This window comes from Oryctolagus cuniculus, chromosome 11 (genome assembly GCF_051225735.1).
Source record: "Oryctolagus cuniculus isolate XC-2025 breed Fujian yellow rabbit chromosome 11, ASM5122573v1, whole genome shotgun sequence".
Lineage (NCBI taxonomy): Eukaryota > Metazoa > Chordata > Mammalia > Lagomorpha > Leporidae > Oryctolagus > Oryctolagus cuniculus.
The window spans coordinates 19625804-19641733 of NC_142877.1; the positions used below are offsets into that span (position 1 = coordinate 19625804).

Genomic DNA, 15930 nt, shown 5'->3' on the forward strand with positions numbered 1-15930 from the left:
CAGATCTATCTAGTGACTAGATGCCTTCCAATATCAGAAGTTACCTGGGCACTGGACGGAAAGTTGTATCATCCCTTGAGGTAGGAACAGAGGAGGAGTGGGCCTAGGGAGGAAGGATTGTGTGATTTAAGACATGCTGCATTGGAAGCGACTGGAGGGCATCACCATTTACGTGTTCAGAAGGAGTTTGGAGTTTTTCTCCAGTAGAAATTGTGCATAGAAGATTTGGGTAAGTCTCAGATCCCTATGACGGAGTTAAGCCAACACAGTATGTTTTATCAGTGATTTTGGATGAAAATATAGACTGTAGATGTGAAGTCAAAGTAAATAATGAATGAGGATACAAAATATAATTACACATAAGGATAAAGGGTCGCCTAACAAAGTAGCAGTTGATAGAGAGACATTTGCCAAGTCCTGCAATAGTACCCCAAAATCACTTGCACATTTGCAAAAGCATAGTAAGGGGGAGATACTAATTGGTTACACACACACACAGAGAGAGAGAGAGAGAGAGAGAGAAATTTCCAAAAATTAATGGAAAATGGAATTAAAACAAGTTTATTTTTGGTGCCAAAAATGTTTGAAATCTATGCAGTATTTTTTAACTTTTATTTAATGAATATAAATTTCCAAAGTACAGCTTATGGATTACAATGGCTTCCCACCCCCCATAACTCCCCTCCTGCCCGCAACTCTCCCCTCTCCCACTCCCTCTCCCCTTCCATTCACATCAAGATTCATTTTCAATTATCTTTATATATAGAAGATCAATTTAGTATATATTAAGTAAAGATTTCAATAGTTTATGCAGTATTTTTTAATAATAGGCATTTTCCATGAACATTTTGGAGATCCCTCACACTCATGGAGTCATATATGTGAGAGTATGTCAAAAATTGATAGAAAATAGAATTAAACGATGTTTAGAGATGAGCATTTGGTGAAGCAGTTAAAGTTCTGCTTGGGATGCTCACATCCCATTTCAGAGCACCTGGATTCAAGTCCCAGCTCCACTCTTATTCCAGTTCCTGCTAAAATGCACCCTGGGAGGCATCAGTTGATGGCTCAAGCAGTTGGGTCTCCGCCATCCATGTAGGAGACCTGGACTGAGTTCCTAACTCCTGGTTTCTGCCTGCCCAACCCTAATAATTGCAGGCATTTGAGGAGTAAACCAGCAGATGAAACGTATCTCTCATTCTCATTCTCTCAAATAAGTGAAAATAGTTTTTTTAAGATAATTTTATTTTAGTACAAAAATGTTTTGGAATCCATGCATACTAGGAGTCTTCAAAAAGTTCATGGGAAATGCACATTATGAAAAAAACTTGTATGGATTTCAATGTCTGCACCAATATAAACTTATCTTTAAATTCTACTTTCCACAAACTCCTGAAGTACCTTCGTGTGTGTGTGTGTGTGTGTGTGTGTGTGAGAGAGAGAGAGAGAGAGAGAGAGATCCCCAAGGTAAATTCCTTCTCTAGGGCAATATTTGCAAAACCGCGTTATTCCCTGGATCACCCATGCTGGAAGATGCTAGAAAGGACTACACACAAGAGTTGGTGGTAGATCAAGAGAAACAGATGACTCTTTGAGGCAGGGCTTGTCAGAGCCTTTAATATGTCAGTAGATAAGGCAAATCTCAAAGACAGGATGTGGCTCAAACATACCAACATACCATGTTCCCCAAGTTTATTTCACCATAAAACCCATGCTTTCTCTGTGCCGCATTTAATGGAACTACAGCACCACCAACAATAGTAGTTAGGCATTACCAAAGGAAACAGAAATACAGTGTGATCTGATCTATAGTTTGGGCCCTGCAACAAAGTGTCTAGGTTCAAACCCTGACCCCAGCATGCAGACCCCAGCAGGTGCATTGTCTTTTTTTTTTTTTTTTTTTTTGACAGGCAGAGTGTACAGTGAGATAGAGAGACAGAGAGAAAGGTCTTCCTTTTCTGTTGGTTCGCCCTCCAATGGCCGCCGTGGCCGGCGCCCTGTGGCCGGCGCACTGCACTGATCCGATGGCAGGAGCCAGGTACTTCTCCTGGTCTCCCATGGGGTGCAGGGCCCAAGGACTTGGGCCATCCTCCACTGCACTCCCGGGCCATAGCAGAGAGCTGGCCTGGAAGAGGAGTAACCAGGACAGAATCCGGCGCCCCGACCGGGACGAGAACCCAGTGTGCCGGCATCGCAAGGCAGAGGATTAGCCTATTGAGCCATGGCACCGGCCAAGGTGCATTGTCTTATTTCCATGAGCCTTAGCTTTCTCATGCAGAATGGAGTAATACCCACCACAAAGCATTACTGCATTAATGAGTATAAAGCACCAACCACCCTGTCCAGCATCACTGGGATTCAGCCAATATTAGATATTTTCATTATTATTATGAAACCCCTTCAGTTCCAACCTTGAAGAGAATCAGCCTGCTTCCTTGGTGCCTCATTTGTGCTTCGATGCAATTCCCTCCACAGGCCCTGGAGGAGGATCTGGGATTTAGGGTGTCTTTCATGAGTACATCAGGTGATCCTAAACAACAATCAGAAAGCACCAAGCATTTAACCCAGAGGGACAGTAATGCCAGAAGTTTGTCACCCTGGTGATGGAGGAGCTGAGAAGCCAAAAAGGGGCATGGGTCAATCAATAGCAGACCACCACCACCCCCTAGGCCATAGGATCAGAGGGAAGAGCAGCATGGCTAGAGCAAGGATCATCAGCCAGAAGTTAGGACCATAGGACCGGCCTGCCTGCAGGGTCTGGATCTCTGGAGGAGACCAGCTACTCCTCAGACATCATCTGGGTCAGAGTGAAGGAGACAGAGAACAGCTCACCCTTCTCCATCCTCTCCTCTACTGCCTTCCAGTTTCCCCACCCCATCCCCAGGACATCCCATCAGCAAATCCTAGTAGAACCAGCCGACCTAGGCACCTTGGGAATGCACCAGCCTTCCAAAGTCAGTCCCTGTCAACAGGATGAACAAAGGGGGCCATGGGCCAACCACGATGCAGATTTGCCCCTGAGAGTGTGCAGCCATCAGAAGAGCCAGCGATAGAGTCCCCCCAGCAATAGCAAGCCTACAACTCCATTCACAGCCGACCGAAGGCAGCTGGGAAAAAACAAGGCAGTCAACAGCCAGCCTCCAACCCTGCCTTCCTGAGGGTGGACTCCCTCCACCCTTCCACTGGGCAGTGAGGGGGCAGGGGTCAGTCCACCGCAGAAGGGCACCTCAGGTCTTCTCTCCCAGTGCTGTCAACAAGATGTTCCTAAGCCCCAAGGCGGACCTGGAAAGGCTGTACGGATCTCAGAGCTCCACTGGCTGCTCCACAGTTATTTTTATCTCTCATTTCCTCGCATTATGGCAATTTACATACTTCAGCAGAGCACACGAGTGTCCAAAACACAAACCAGGAACAATAACGCATCACCGGGAGCATCACAGAAACCCCAGCCCAGAGGCGTTTTCGGAAATCAGTTGCTAAAACAAGTGGTTCCCTCATCCCGAGTGGGAGAATTCTCAGCAACACTCGACAATAAGTGGACGTGATGAGGACCACCAGCGCCATAATTCCTGCCGGATTGCACATTGAAAGCTGCATTCAGCTCGCGCAGCCCATCAGAGCGGGCATTGTTGCAATGAATACGAAGGGATTGCAGAGTGAATTGCTGCTTCATTGCCAAGTGCTTCCGATTCCCTGCTCCTACCATCTGTGTCCTCCGGAAGACACGCAGAAGCAAAGGTCCGAATGAGAGGCTGTCTCCAAGCTGGTGGGAAGGACGGCTCCCCAGGCAGGGGAGGCCTCCACAAAGGGGATGAGAGCATTCTTGAGGGCCAGGGGGGTGCAAGAAAGCTCACTATCCCTGTAGAGTCAAGTTCCAGACTTAACAGAAATCTACACACACAACCAGGAACCCTACTCCTGCTCAAGCATTCATCCCTTGCTCCCAGAAACCCAAACACCTGCACCCACACATGCACATGCGCCACACACACACTCTCATACATATTCACTCATTCAACAGATAGTGAGTGCCTGAAATTATGCTAAGCATATGTCTCCTGTTTTCTTGGAGTTTGCCTTCACACACGTATTGTAGCACACACATGCTTGTATACACCTAGGCAAACTCGTTATACATACGGACACAGGTGCACGCACCAGTACATAGACAAGTCACACATAAATGTGTCTGACAAGCTCAGATAGCCACGCTCCAGTCCCCCTAACACACACACATACACACACACACACACCGTACACAGTACTCACAAATAAAATGCAGCAGCAGATAATGAGCAGGTGAGCTGTCTGGTTGCCTTTTAATTCTGAAAACATGGCTCCCTTTTAACTTAGAGGTTCTCAGCCCGCTATCATTGCTCTCAACAAGAGCTTGGTTGGCCTTGGGTTTGTCTAGTCGGCAGCTGTATACTTAACTTTCAGTTGTTCATATCCCCCACGTGGGATTAAATACCATAGTGATAAGGCACCTGGAAGTGGAACTGTAGCTCCCAGGGCAATCGCCTTCTCTGCTCTATGTGGAATGACACAGGGACATCAGATCTTTGGAATTACCCAGGCAGAATTACCCCAGGTTTTCTCTTCAACTTTAATCTAACAGCAGCAAAAATGGAATTCCTGATAACTCACATTTATTGGACACAGTGACGAATATAAATTGGCCTCTGAGAGTGTGCAGCCATCTGCAGAGTCACGGACAGTGTCCCCTGAGCAAGAGCAAAGTCCACGGTTCTACTGAAAATTTCATTTCCCTTTCTCAACAGGCCTATGAAGACAGCACTGTGATTATGCCCATTTTACAGATGATGAGACTGAAGTGCAGTCCAATGGCTCAGCTGTCTGGAAGCAGAGTCAGTGTAGAAACTGAGATAAGCTGGCCCTACACCTTCAGTGTTCCCAGTGTCAGTCAGCTATCACTGCAGAACAAGGCAGCCTGGTATTACGATTGCACGTGTTTCTCCTGGGTGCTGAGTGGGATCAACTACGCTACCCACACCTGGTTAAGGTCTCTTATGGGCCAGGACCATTTTACAAGGTGTCAAAAAAGTCAGTAATCAATGTAAATATTTTAACCAATATTTTTTAAAAATCAAAATTAGTGCAAAATAGCCATGATGAGCAAAATATCAAAATTTTACAGAAGGACCTTCAGCCCCATGTGGCTGCTGACTCAGCAGGCTCACTCTGGTCCCAGCCCTCCTTCACAAAGTCAGAAGAAGCTGACAGTTCAATCACACGCGCCAGGTGCCCACACTGGGAACGCTCACACCGCTGGGGCCTGGGCACCCCAGGGCTCCGTGGGCCTCTCTACCTCCACCACACGGTGTCTGATGTGGCCAGACTTCGTCCAGAGAGAAACACGGCCCCTTGCATGAGTGCCCCAGGAGAGCCGGGCAGAAGCTGTGTCTCTTAGCACCCAGCCTCAGCTGTCACACGGCCTCACTTCCCGGGGCTGCTGTTTATCAGAAGTGAATCAGCAAGCCCGGCCCATATTCCAGGGGAGAGACAGAAGCTTCTCCTGCCTGACACATGTTCTCCAACCACCACACCCTCAAATCCCTGTCCTGGGCATGGGCAGGCCGACTCCTTCTCCATGCTGCAGCCTGCAGTGAGGCAGCTGGCCCCAAAATACTAAGAGGATGTCCATGTTGGTCATGGGTTACGTCTGTTCCAGTGACTGCGTGCATCAGTGGAGCTGGCAGTGCCTGTGAGTATCTGGACAGGAGGAGAACATCCAAACTTCAGAGCAGGGCCTTGGCACTCCAAGGAACTGCCCTGCTTCCCTCCTCACCACAAGGCCAATTAGGGAGGCACCAGCAGCCTCGCTTTTTATTTTTTTTTCTTCTTCCCAGCCTATCGCATTAGTCATCAGCTGTTACATGGAGCAAGTCAGAGACTCAGGGCTTTTTTTAAAAAAAAAAATGATGATGGAGAGGAAGTCTTCTCACCTTGGGGGTCAGTGGCAGGTGTCTGAATTTGGACACGTCGCCTGCAAATCCCTGCTACACCTCTTCCATCAAGAACCCGAAACAGCTCTTTCTTGAGCATCTTATTTTCTTCATCTGTAAAATGGGAACAGTAATGCTGACCTTTTATTCTTTTATTGTAAAAAACAAAATGGGCCAAGCCTGGAATGAGATATGAGGAGGAGAGAGGATATGAGGTTGGGTCTCAGTATTTTTTTATCCATCTCCTCAATCCAGTTTTCCCCCGTCCCTGCTCTGCATGAGGGACAAGATCAGTTCAGCGGTGGACGAGGCACATCATGCTGAAGGTGCTTGCATCAGTGAGGACCTAACGAGGAAAACAAACCACGTGAGGGCTTTGGGCAGAGAGAGTTTACCCCGGTGCACTGGCTCTACTGGTGACCAAAGTGCTGAGGAACCAAGCCATGGGGCAAGTCAGAGAACGAAAACGCCAAGAAGCTGCCCCCATCCTGAGGCACAAAGGGAAAAGGTATGGTTATCAGAGCCCAGGGCTGTGCTCGTTGGATAAAACGAATCCCCCTGAGAGAAGGAGCCAAGAAGGAAGTGACGCTGCTATCAGGCCAGAGAGGGGGTGGAGCACCCTGGCACCACTTCCTCCCACCCTCCACCTGCCCACTACTGCCTCCTACTGGCTGCATCCAGCCAGAAGCTATTCGGTACAGAAGTCTGCAGGTGTCATTCCCCAACCCCATCCCTGCAACATAGCCTAGAGCAGAGGATTTGGGATGAGACAGGGAACAAACAGGTCACGCTGGCACAGCAGCCACTGTTTAAGGGCCACAAAGTCCAGGAGTGACAGGTGCCTTCACTGTGGCTAAAATCACTATGTAATAACCAAGTTCTGCGATGTCTTTTGACCCTCACAACTTCCTATAGGGACAACTGCCATCCCCACAGCAGATGAGCAAACTGAGGCTTAGAGAGATGAACATCTTTATTAAAGTTCACAGAACTAATGGGAATGAAACCAGGATACCATACTACACCATCCAGCCCAGATCCCAAGCTCAGAACCACTGTGTTTGGAGCCAAATGATGTGTGTGGAGTCAGAAACACTGGCTTCCACCCCGGAGCTCTCATTTTCCACTCTGCAGGTTCTTATGTTCTCTGTTTGCTCAGCTACGGAATAGGGGTAACAATTACTTCACTGTTGCAAAGGATGAATGAGATAAACCACCTCTGGTAAGCACTCAGAAGTGTGTTTTGTTCTTCCAGTTACTGCTGCTCCTGGATTCATCTGTAAAAATTCCAGATCCTGTCCAAGGGAGACAGAACTCAACACAGCAAGGAACTTGTAGGTGGGGGTTAAAGAGCAAAGATGACTGAAAAGAGAACCTGCCCTAAGACTATTGCTTGGTGTGTCTGTGGCAGACACTGCCTGGGACTCTCCACACTCTTCTGGCACTCCCAGAAATCCTACAGCTGCACTGGATGGTTCTCATCCCCTGGGAAGATCCGCTCCTCATGCACCTGTCTCTTTCAACCTGAGGCTACACGTTGTCTTAGCAACATGTCCAGCCAGTATGTGGCATAGTCTAGAAATGCCAGAGAGGCCAGAGAGTTAAGACAGCAAGAAGTAGCCCTCAACAATGAGAGGCAGGAGCCGGTGGGAAAGGCCACGGCTCCTGGCCGAGCAGTTCTAGGGTGTGTCAGACACATTCTCAGCAGGTCCCAGCAAAACAGCCCCAGCTGCTCACCGGTGGCACTCCTCTTTCACCTTTCCTTCCTGTTCACTGTGATTCTTGAGATCACCTTCCAAACAAACCACCTGTACCCAACCCTTGCTTCAGTGACTGCTTTTGGGGGAACCTAACTCGAGATAATGCGGGTCTTATCCTTTCCCCACCCTCCAGCCATCCCCCTGGATCCCTACGTTACCTCTCTCCCTAGGATGAGCAGGAGTGAGGAATCACTCCGCCCAAGCAGGAGTTCATCCATCCTTTCACGGGAAAACATCAGTAGACTGCTCACATGCCCAGTCCCGGGAACCAGCACAGCAGGCTGCAGATCTGCCTCCCTTTTGGCTGCTCCAAAGGACTCTGCACCTTGGGGCTAGTTCTGGGTGAGGTCAGGCACCCACTGAGGCTTCTTCCCCCAGAGAAGAAGGAAATTGTACAAATACACAGAGAGCTCAGCGGGATCCCCTGCAGTCAGACTTCCGTCTCTGCAAATTATTTTTTTGCTAATCAATATGTTTAATAAATAATATTCCAGTTGATTTCATTACTGGCAATACACAAATCAATAGAAGGTTATTGCATGATAACTTCCCATTGATATTGTAATCCTCCTGATTTAATAAATGTTGCTTTTCTGAGGATTGCTGTTTGCATTAGGAATCGAAGAGAAGAAAACCAAAAAAAAATAATAATTCCATTTGTGATTCTGAGACTGCAGCTCAATAAGAAAGTACTACAGGAGCAAGTAAGAGCTCTGCAGGGCTGTCTACACTGGTCTGAGCTATGGCCCAGCACTGTCTGGGTCTTTGTTGGGCCCCACTGTTGTACTTCAGAGCAGAATGGGGAGAAATATTGGCTCGAAGGCTTTCCAAACACTCCTTGGCAGGGGCTTGATCTTTTCTTTCCTTTGCACATCTCAGCCAGGAACTTCTTCCTGAAGGAAAACCCAACACTGGGAGATCATAAGTGGTGCCGAGTGATAGCCGTGACGCTTCAGATATGCTCTCCAAGCCTGGCCTGTCAAAGCTACATGGTGACTGTGCAACTGCCTGGTGCACAGTCCCAACTGCAAGGCCATGTGTAACATCGGCAGAGTCACCTGGAAATTTGCTAAAATGCAGATTCCTGGAGATAGGAGTCCAGGGAGTTTATAGAGGGCCTCGAAAAGACATTAAAAAAAAAAAATCCTATTGAAGTATAGCATATTATTAAAGAGTATGCTTTAAAAAACAGAACCATGACTTTCATCCAAATACAGAATATATAAAATGAATATGTACTAAAGATTTTATTTAACTCAGTAATGAACTAGGGAATCAGTAAGATGTTATAAGGAAGGCCAGCACCGCGGCTCACTAGGCTAATCCTCTGCTTTGCAGCGCCGGCACACCGGGTTCTAGTCCCGGTTGCTCCTCTTCCATTTCAGCTCTCTGCTGTAGCCCAGGAGTGCAGTGGAGGATGGCCCAAGTGCTTGGGCCCTGCACCTGCATGGGAGACCAGGAGGAAGCACCTGGCTCCTGGCTTGGGATCAGCGCAGTGCGCCAGCCGTAGTGGCTACTTGGGGGGGGTGAACCAACAGAAAAAGGAAGACCTTTCTCTCTCTCTCTCTCACTGTCTAACTCTGCCTGTCAAAAAAAAAAAAAAGATGTTATAAGGAATTCAGAGAAATCAAAGCACTACATTCTTGTCATTGGTTCAGTGCAAGCTGAAAAGAATTTACAAGTAGGTGTAATGCTAGCTTTGACAGTGCGGGAGAGGAATCATTTGCCCCTCCACCACCAGAGAGAAACTACAAGTGCCTGTGAACAAGTCTCAGTTGCATAGCTCTCAATTCACTACAATTGACAGAGGTGTAGAAGAGTTTGAAGACAGTAAAAAGCACTGAACCCCTGCTAGGGCTTGCATATCCCCTCCAAAACTCTTATTTAAATTTCGTTGCCAATGTCAGATATTGGATGATGGGTCCTCTAAAGAGGTGAACTGATCGTGGGGTGAATGGCTTATAGAAGTTACCAGGAGAGGCTTGGTTGTGATCAGCATAGCTTTGTTATAAAACAAGCTGTCGGGGCCGGTGCAGTGGCACAGTAGGTTGATCCTCTGGGCCCCTGCACCCGCATGGGAGACCAGGAGGAAGCTCCTGGCTCCTGGCTTTGGATCAGCACAGCTCCGGCTGTTGCAGCCATTTGGGGAGTGAACCAACGGAAGGAAGACCTTTATTTCTGTTCCTCTCTCACACACTGTCTGTAACTCTGTCAAATAAACAAATAAATAAAATCTTTAAAAATAAAATAAAATGAGCTCTCTCAAGTGTGTTCGCACAGGTGATGCCCTCTGCCATGTTGTAATGCAGCAAGAAGGGCCTCACTGGGTCCCAGCACCTTGAAATTGGATTTCCACCTCCAGAACAGTGAGAAGTAAATTCCGTTTCTTTATAAATTGCCCAATCTGCAGTGTTTTGTAACAGCACCAGAAAAGAGTAAGACAGCCCTCGTAGACCCAGATCACCCAGAAGGGTGTCATGGTGCAGTTCTGACACTAGCTACTTGGAATCAGATGTCACACAACAGGGACACAGTCCAACCAAAAGACCACCCTCACTTCAAACTCAGTGTTCCCCAGACTACCCGCATTTCTGAACAACTGGCTATGAGCTGAGAGCTTCCCTCCACTTCTGCAGGTCCAACCATTCACTAGGATGACTCACAGACATCAGGGAAGGGCTGTACTTATGGCTATAGCTTTGGTACAAGAGATACAAATGAAGACCAACCAAAAGCAAAGACCCACAGGGTACAGTCCGCTAGGGCTCCTGGCACATCCTTGTGTATCACCACCAGGGATGCTCACCCAAGTGCTGGTCTCCAGGGTCTTCACTAGGGTTCCATTGTGAGTTGAATGAATCCTTGATCATGGGACTGAAGTCAGCCATCTGTCCTCCTCTTGGATGTCGCAAGAGTGTGAGTGGCTATCCTGAGTATATCCCCCTGAAATCTTGCCTCTCCCACTTCAAATCTACCCCCTTTGTAATTCCACACATGGCCCATACCTTGCAGAATTAAGGACTTGTCCCAGAGGCTGGGAAATTCCCACACAACACTAAGACCTTGAAGACCAAATCATTGTGTTCCTTGAGTTCTGCTAGAAACGTCTGCTTGCATCTAACACACACTGGGTTTTCTATGCCCAGCTCAGTCTTCATGGCAAAAAGTTCTAGGAGATGAAATCAATAAATAAAGCTATACCAAGAAAATGAAACACATCGGGAAACATTCTTAAAATACAAATCTCTTAATAATAGTTATCATGATTATAGTAACTCCTGATTACTGTGATTATATTGACATGGTTGTGTGCTGCAATCGTTATCGTAATTATATTAATTATTGTTGACTGCCAACCAGAGTGTTCACTCCTTACAAACATTTTCTCAGGTCCTCTGCTAGGTTGGAGATTTGTGTCCCCATCTTCCAGATGAAGAAGATGAGTTCCACATGGTGAACCTGCTTCATGGAACACTGTACATCCAACAAGAGTCAGTGTGGAGTCGAATCAGGCCTGTCCAACTCCAGAGCTCCCTGGCTCCTGCTTCCCATGCCTCATGAGTGACTAGGGTACATCATCCCTGGGAGTCAAGCTTCAGTGTTTAAGAAGACAACACAGTTGTATCTCAGATAGCAGATGTGGCGAATGGGCTCCCTGAAGGCTGCCCTGATCCCCGAATTCTCCACCACTGCTGTTCTGGTTACTGAGAGGAACTTCTCTCTCCTTTTCCTGGAAAAGGGGGTTCATGTTAAAGAGGAGGAGTCCCTTACCCAATCGGGTAATTTTGCCACTCATCCCAGCCCAGAATCAGGAAGCCAGAATTGAGATCAGTTCAAAAAATCCATCATAGACACCCACAGGACAGATCTATTTGGAAGAAAAAAGTAGAGCTCTTAAGGGAAGCATCCCTATGGGTTACTGTTAGAATTACAATTTGTTAACCACACTGGGACTTGGGAGAGTCAAAGAGGGAGCTATTGAAATTGTACTGAGACCACCTGCACAGCTAGGACAGACACAGGCTGAGCAGGGCCTGCAGCACCCATCACGCAGAAGGAGCACAGGAGACCCCCGAGCAGAGCTCCCGCTGCAGCACTTCACCTACCAGAACATCCTACTATGGGACTCTCCCCCAACTATTAGCATTATTATTGCCCTTTAAATATGTCATAGTCAAAGATCTGCTTCATTCTTCAGTGTGATTGCCATTGATTTTTGAAGCCCACATCTTCTTCCCGAGGGAAACACATCTTCAGCAAAATGATAGAGGAAATGGAAAAGAAGGATTCGATTTATAGGCGTTCATTTTACAGGCATCGCTTTAGGGATACAGCTGGTCTCAAAGCAGCACTTCTCAAAGGGTGGTCTAGGAACCACCTGCACCAGAGTCACCTGGGAACTTGTAAAAATGCTGCTTCTCACATCCCAGTGTGGACCTAACCACGTCAGACTCTCTGAGGACAGACTTGGGAAATGTGTGGTTTTAGCAAGGCCTCTGGAGGTTCTTACGTCTACAGGAGGGTATGCAAAAGGCCACCACACCAAGAAACACAGGCAGCAGGTGTGCACGCCTTGATTATGCTTCTCATACATCGGGCTGCAGGAAGTCAGGCCTGAGACGCCTTGGCAAGGGCAATGTAACCAGTTGTGCCTTGAGAACAAGGTTCCTGGTGACCTCCATCCAGGGAATCACAAAAAGGCCCCAAATCCCCAGTGATGTGCCAATGCTGATTTCACTGTGTGTGGAGACGGCTGGTCTCCAGCAAGCAGAGTGGGCAGGTTCTTGGCTGTGGCATCTGCCAGGAGGAGCGGGTAATAGGCCTGATTTATGACACTCAGCATGGGACCTGGCTGCGGAGCTCAATCACTGTGGCTCCCCATGGTGGGGTTCATGCGCTGTAACGGGCCTGGAAATTGGAGAGGAATTTACCTCCTGCTGCCGAACATTACATAACAATCAAGGGAAACAAGCAGAGGCAGGAGGGGGCCTCCTCCTCAGCTGGCACTGGCAGCCTGGCACAGCAAAGGAGGTAGAGGGAGCTGTCTGCAGAGGTTCTCCCACCCTCAGCAACCTATGCGAATGGGCTCCAGGGTAGCCCAGCAGAGACGGCCAAGCACAAACATCAGCTGAGCAATTTCTTCTCTAGGGGGTGGCTAGGGAAAGCGCTGCCACCAGTCCCATGTCAGCAGGCCCACGAGGTCCAATTCTCACAGCAGTGAAGGGCCGGGCATCAATGAATAACCCCCTCAGGTGCAGCTGGGAATAATCTAAATGGACTTCAGATTGACATCTGCAACCTGAGAGGCAGGGCAAGGAACAATATTAAGATGGGGCAAGGACGGGAAGGCAGTGGAGGATGGCCCAGGTGCTTGGGCCCCTGCACCCACATGGGAGATCAGGAGGAAGCACATGGCTCCTGGCTTCAGATCAGAGTAGTTGCGGCTGTAGTGGCCATTTGGGGGGTGAACCAATGGAAGGAAGACCTTTCTGTCTATCTAACTCTGTCAAATTAAAAAAAGAGAGATGGGGCAACAAGACAGGATCCAGATCAACCCAGACCTCCTAGGTTATGAGGAGGGGTCTGGATTTCCTTCCCAGTTCCCCAGGGCAGTCACTGCAGGGGTTGTTTTCTCCTAGAAGCACACACAGCATGGAAGGGGCATGAAGCCGCTGATTAGAACTTCCTTCTCAGGGGCTCACAAGGAGGAGCACAAGCTCTTCTATCTTTATTAAGGCGAGCCCCAGTAGGTGGGCAGGTTGGCAAGGCTGAGAGGCTCTGAGTCACAGTCTACCACTCCATGGAAGATGATGAAAATTCCATTCTAATGGGAGGGTTGGGCCCTGAAGACAATCTAAACCAACTGCCAACACAGGATTCCAAGACCTACTCTTTTTTGTTGTTGTTGTTATTCGTCTTTGTACCCTTTTTGCTATATCTTTATGCTTGTGTAGACATTTTTGGTAAACAAAAATTCACATAAATGCACCTTTTTTCTCTATAACCATAATGAATATCTAGGTTACTATAAGTTTTTTTGTTTTTTTTTTTTACATTTTTATTTATTTGTATGTATCTCATAAATACAAGATTAGGAACATAGTAATTCTTCCCACAGCCCCCACACTCCCATCCACTCCCCCTTTTCCTTCCCCCTCTCCTGTTTGGTCTTAGAAAGAAAAGGAAACAAAGAAAGAAAGGAAAAAAATAATAGAGTAAAAAAACTCTAACAGAACTGTTCCTCAACAGTCTAAACAAGGGCTGTTCTTTGTTATTGCTTCTCAAAGGTATTTCTACTTTTTGCCCCCTTCTTCTTTTCCCTTCCTTCCTCCCTCTTCTCTCCTTTTTGAAACTTAATTGTCTTTAATGAAGAACCCAAGGATGATAGATCTTTTATGATCTCTTATACATGACTATAACTTATGAGACAGAATAACATCCTTCTTTTAATACACTAAAATAAAGCGATTCTTGAGAACAAGTTTTACTATTAAGTCTCATGGTACAACTCTTTTTGATCAGAGGTCCTGCAGAGGAAGTTATTGCACAGTAACTCTTGTTGTTTATTTAATAACTCTCATATATATGACATCAGTGATCATCCAAGGCTCTTGACATGAGCTGCCTCAGCTGTGGAAGCCTTTTGAATCCAGTAGCTCAACAAAGCCATAAGCAAGTGGAAGTTGTCTCCCCCATTCAGAGTAAAGTACCTCCTTCTTTGGTGGCCACTTCTTTCCGCTGCGGTCTCACCCACAGGAGTCTTTTTTGTAGGAAATTTTTCTGAAGTGTCTTGGTTTTCCATGCCTGAAATGCTCCCCCTGGGCTTTCCAGCCAGATTGGAATGCCTTAAGAGCTGATTCTGAGGTGGGAGTGCTACTTAAAACGATTGCCATTCTGTGAGCCAAGATCCACTCTTAGAGCTAATTGCATCACCATTAAAATGTGCTGGCCTAGAGGCTTGCAGATTATTTTTCAATAAGGGAACCCTATCTTCCGGTGAAATCTTACTTAAAACTCCAAAGTATAAAATGGACTTATCACCATTGAAATTAATGATTCCCCTGTTTTCTGTCATCCTGACCAGATGCATACTGCTCAAGGTATAGAATATAGCTTTTCCATGAGACCTACATGCCAGAAGGTATCTACAAGTAGTAGACATAGCAAATATTATCCCATTGGGAAAAGGAAGGAGCTGGATGAGCCGCACCTTCATAAGGCATCAAATATTCAGTGGACAACAATTGTGTACCAGGCCATCAGTTGGTGCTGGGGATACAATGGTGAACAAATTCATCATAGCTTTACCTCTATTTCACTCATAATCCAGCAGGAAGAAATAAATATTAGAAGATGCAAATTTATTGAGGTAGTCTGAAGTGTATAATAGCAAGCAGAAGTACCCGACTGTGAATGTACAGCCGGCAAACTGACCTAGTCAGACAAAGGCCAGGGAAGACTCCCTAGAGGAGACCTCATTTAAGCTGACACTTAATACTTAACTAGGAAATTAGAACAGGAGAGGACAGAATTGCATTGCAAGTGGAAGAAACAGCATCCATAAAGCCCCAGCAGCGGAAGCATCACCTCCTGACCCTATCTTGATCACAGAAGCTCTGCCTCAGTCTGTTTCTGTACACTGGGATTCCAGCATGACATTCCTTTAGAAAACAAGTGTTTAGCAACTAAAACACAAACCTGGAAGATGAGCCAACCAAATGTCCCTGGAGAGCCCTATCAGGCCCTAAAATCTCTCCATATATAGACTCGAGAGAGTAGAGCACTGGCTGATATGCCCTGGTTAGGACCAAAGGTCAGGGGGTCAGAAGCGACTGACCAGACCCACAATCCTGAATGGTGAGCTGTAGTTAAGGAAAGAACAATGCTCACTTATTTTTTGTACTGTCTGTTTTTCTCCACATTCTCTAGGCACACTTTACTATTCTGGTTATTTCTAAATGAGTTCATCATCTTAAAGTAGATTCCCAGAAGTGGACCTTTTTTATCCTTACAACTTACAAAATGCAATCTGTTAGTCTCATTTCATACATTGACTTATTTATGACCTATTCCTTGAGAATATGCCCCTAGTTAGACATGTGATATACAGATAATTATGACATGGCCTCTGCCTTCATGGAGATCCAAGTTGTAGACACTTAACAGGGATCTAACATGACCATATTTAACACTGAGTGTCTGCT

The 15930-nt window shown here is 46.8% G+C and overlaps 1 long non-coding RNA gene across 2 annotated transcripts in view; it reads right to left on the reverse strand.

Moving 5' to 3' along the window:
* LOC149123363 (uncharacterized) overlaps positions 1–15930 on the reverse strand; it is a 409563-nt gene that overhangs the window by 212566 nt on the left and 181067 nt on the right. The gene's annotated exons all lie outside the window — the stretch shown is intronic.